The sequence below is a fragment of the Tupaia chinensis genome, unplaced genomic scaffold (assembly GCF_000334495.1).
Source record: "Tupaia chinensis unplaced genomic scaffold, TupChi_1.0 Scaffold000557_1, whole genome shotgun sequence".
Lineage (NCBI taxonomy): Eukaryota > Metazoa > Chordata > Mammalia > Scandentia > Tupaiidae > Tupaia > Tupaia belangeri.
In genome coordinates this window covers 1,091,933-1,096,297 of record NW_006160069.1, presented here as the reverse complement: position 1 = coordinate 1,096,297, position 4,365 = coordinate 1,091,933, and the positions used below count along the sequence as shown (strand labels likewise).

At 38.5% G+C, this 4,365-nt stretch overlaps 1 pseudogene; it reads right to left on the bottom strand.

The window, feature by feature from the left end:
- Nucleotides 1-742, bottom strand: part of LOC102495362 (40S ribosomal protein S3a-like) — an 18,000-nt pseudogene extending 17,258 nt beyond the window's left edge.
- Nucleotides 743-4,365: the final 3,623 nt, after the last annotated feature.

Here is a 4,365-nt window from a genome sequence, read left to right as displayed (position 1 = left end):
AAAAAAAAAAAAAAAAGATCTGTGGTACTTATGTTTCCCTTTTAGGGAAAATGCCCTGTAGCAGCATTTTCCTGCAAACTTTGACATGACTCATGACGTTTATTTATGTTGAGCTAAAACAACTGGACCAGCAATTAGGAGGTTAAGTCTACTAGAGAGAGGGAGATGAGAAATCTTTCTGTTCAAGCAAAATAACCTCAGTCTCTGAATATGCAGCTCTCAGTCTCTCTCAGAGGGCCTGCTGTACTTTATTTCTCACGTATGAATGTTCATAACATTGTCTTTTGTAACCTTCCAATGAAAATATTTCTATTTGACCTTGCTTGGGAAAACTCTTTTCATTACCACTGAACTAAGAAAGAATTCAATGAGGTAATGTATACGTAGCCCCCCCCTCCCCTTTTGCAAACTATAAAGATAAATATGAGGAGAGGCTATTTTAAAAATATGAAACGTATTTTGTCTTGTGAAACTTGGCTTTCAGAATTGAAATGTCTTGACAGTTACCGGTAGGGGCTGCCGGATTGTCACGTGAAGACCACCCAGGGAAGTTTGTGAAGGTTTTACTTCTTCCATGATGTTTTCTGTCAGAAATCTTGGAAAAATCTTGACAGCTTGTGCCTTTCTTGAGTTGCCTCAAATTAGGACCTTCCCAACTCTGTAGGAAGCTTCTAGTCCTAACATTCTCCAGCAAAATTATGCTGGCAAACTTGGACGTCCACGAGACTTGAAGTTGTGTCATTATGGGGCTTTCTGCACAAGCACCCTACAGCTTGGCTCTAAATAAGGAAGACTTTCAAGAATTATTTTACCTCCTTCCAGCCCAACACCCAGCAAAAAGCCGGAATCCATGTGCATCTCAGGTGGGCCTAGTCCATTTTTTCAATAACCAGCAAAAGCCAGGTCATCTCCTTCTGCATGCCTCTCATGCTCAAAATTAACTTCAAGAAGGTGGGAAGGAGAGTCTAGAAGAGGTTTAGAGTGTAGCTTTAGTCGCCTTGGTCCCTGAACACACCAGGACACACCTCAGGTTTAAAATGCTTTTTTGTCTGAGTGTTTTGGGAGTCTAGAAGATGAGGTTTAGAGCATAGCTCTAGTTGCCTTGGTCCCTCTGAACCATACCTGTAGTCTTGCAGCTGTATGAAGTATTTTTAAAAAGTTTTTCTGCCAGGACATAGAAGACACACTAGAAAATATTACAAATAGATTTATTTAATTTATTTTTAAAAACTATTTGATTGCCTTAACAAAGATTAGGCTGAACTTAAGGGGAAAAGATCTGAAATCAAAAGGATCTCTATTTCTCGACAGCAGTTTTTTCATAGCTCCCTAACGTCTTGTATTTCCTTATGTGTGGATAAGGAGATCTGGGGTTGATCTACATTTCCTTCGTAATGCTTGATCAGCTTATCTGGAGGAGATGTATTCGTAATTTTCGCATGTTATCTTTGGTAGCAGATGTGAATAGGATCCAATCATCCAGGAACTAACTCAAGGGAAAAGGATGAATATAGAGATCACATCAACCATCTATAAGAAGATAATTTCTCTGGTTTTGCACACCAAGAGTAATATTATAGAAGTGAAAGCAAAGATTGCATTTGAAGGATTGTATTTCTTCTCTTTAACAAGTAACATGTTGTATACTGTGGGATATAGGTTTTTGTGATGATTAGAGAGGGACTGAACCAAGAAGGAATTGTTCATTAAGGGGTAAAAGCAAACACGTTCATCAGAGTATACGTTCTCTAGTGCTGACATGGAGACCGTGCAGCCTCTTGCCAATGTCTACAGTCATTTGGTCCTTCTCAGATTACTGTGATTTAGTATTCTGAATGCTACTCTGGTTCTCTGACTGCTCCCTGTTGCCTCACAACTTTATCAGGCATTGCTATCAATAAGGGGCACTGGTAGGAAATGCGTATATCTTTTTAAAACCACCTACATTCGACCGCGGTTCGCCACCCAGACCCAGTGGCTTAAAACTCACCCCGGGCACGTGTGTGTGCATGCCCAAGATCCCGAGAAGAGAATGGAGGAGAAGGGATTGTGGCGTGGCCATCCCCCCTGGGGGATGATTTCTTGCTTTCTATCTCTTTGTCTCTGTCTGTCTGGTGAGTGCATGCGCCCTATAGCAAAAACCTCTCCAAAAAAAAAAAATACCGCCTATGTACCAGTTAGGTTGCTACATGTTGGCAAACTGGGGTCCAATAGCATGATTTTTCCATGTTTTAGATACTGTGTCAAGGCCTTACTGTGTACTATTTTATTTTAATTAAAAAAATTAAAAAAGAAGGTATGGCATACTTTGAAAAACTGTATTATGTGCTATAGAGATGTATACTGATTAAATAAAAAATCATAGAATGGAAAAATGGGAAAAAAGGAATATATTTTATATGTACAAATGGTGGTTATTGGGAAAATATTGGATATCTCTTCAAGACACCAAGAGAGGAAAGTTTAGAGCTGTATGCTTGGATTTGGAGTTTAGTAGAGAGGTCCAAACTAAAGACATGGTTTTAGAAGTTATCAGCATAGAGGTGGTAGTTCAAGCTGTTACAGAGGATGAGATCTGTTAGGGTAAGTGTGAAGAAAGAGAAAGAAGAGGACAAGTAGACAAAGTTCCAACACTGAAAAGAAGGGAAAGCAAGGCTGGAGAAGTACAGGGTAGGGAAAACCCAGATAGACAGAAGGTAATCCAGGGCTGATTACAGTCAATGAAGCAAAGGGTGGTGAGAATTTCCAGAAGGGCTATGCGGAGGAGCAGCTTCAAATTGTACAAAAAAGTTGAAAAGAGATTGAAAAACATCCTTTGAATTTAGCAACACGTTAATGGTGTATATAACATTTCTCTTCAGTTTAATAACAGTTTTTATTTCTTTCTTCTCACTGGACTAAGTTTGATGTGGTTAAGGATGGCAGGGGCAGGTTTACATACCACTTCACTATCCATGAAAAAGTGGCATGGTAGATTTCTGTTGGATCTGTGAAGTAAAATGAGTAACATCACTTTACGTAATGTTTCTGTTTGTGTGCTCTACCTGCTACGGTTTTGCTGCATCCCTCTAAAGTTCATATATTGGAATCGGGTTGTATTGTTAAGATATAAAGAGGAAACTGAACTGACTGTGGGATTAAGAGGTGGGGCCTTTGGGAGGTGATTGGGGAGGGCCCTCATAATTGTTCTCGTTGAGCTTATAAGGAGAGCAGACATAGGACAGATATGCCATGCTGTTCAAGTTCTGATCTGTCAATATGCGATGTCTTCTACCTTGGTATCCTCCAACAAGAAGAACCTCATCAGATGTGACCCCTGGACCTCAGAATTCTGAACCATAAGCTGAAAAAGTGTCTATTCTCTTAAATTATCCAGACTCAGATATCTCTGTTAGAAGCAACAAAACAGAGTAGGACACCATGCAAGGAAATGAAGGACACTGTCATCGACATAAGGATGTATTCTTTCCCACCTTCAGAGCACCTGTGAGCATAATCTATGCAGTGAACATTGGATGAGTAATCTATGTTCTAATTATCTAAAGTTTGGGGAGTCCACATGATGTGAGTTATAGATTAGCTTTAAGAACACAATTTCTATTGCTTAGATCAAGCCAGAATTGAGTTCTTAATACCTTCTGACACTGACTTTAAAGAAATCAGTTTTTCTCTTTGAATCCTGATGCCTAGTTTATTAATTTTGAATTTATTCTTTCCTTTTCATTACCAAGGCTTCCATGAGCAGTCTGCATTTGTGCTTACTTTTTAAAAAAATATTGTTTTGTTTACAAACTTTGAAATCAAATCTAAGTCTTCTGAAACTCAGACTCCTATAATAGGGAATTAGTGACATATGTATAGTGAAAATCAATGGCCTTGCAAAATTCTATGCCTCTGGAGCTTTTCAGCTGCATGTGATTCTGCTGAGAAACCTTCTATGAGAAACATCTTGGCCTTCATTTCTGTTATGGCAACAATCTGAATCTTTTCTTCAATGCCACCTCTTTTCCCTTCCATATCCTAGTCAGAATTTCTCAAGGATTAGTCATTAGCTTTTCTTCCCTTCCATATCCTAGTCAGAATTTCTCAAATATTAGTCATTACCTTTTTTTTTTTCTCTTTGTGATACTTATTTCTTCACAGTTTTATTAATTAGAGTTTTGCCGTAACTGAGATATTGAAAAGTATAATATCTACATTTGTGCTCTGAATTTTAAACTTGTATTCAACCTCTATATTTACAAATATGGAACTCCGACAATCCTAAATCCCCTAGAATCCTTGCTATCTTCTCATTGTCTTTAGCAAATAAACTCAGTTTTCACTCATTCCTTGAGCTTTACTATTTTCAGCCAACAGGGACCT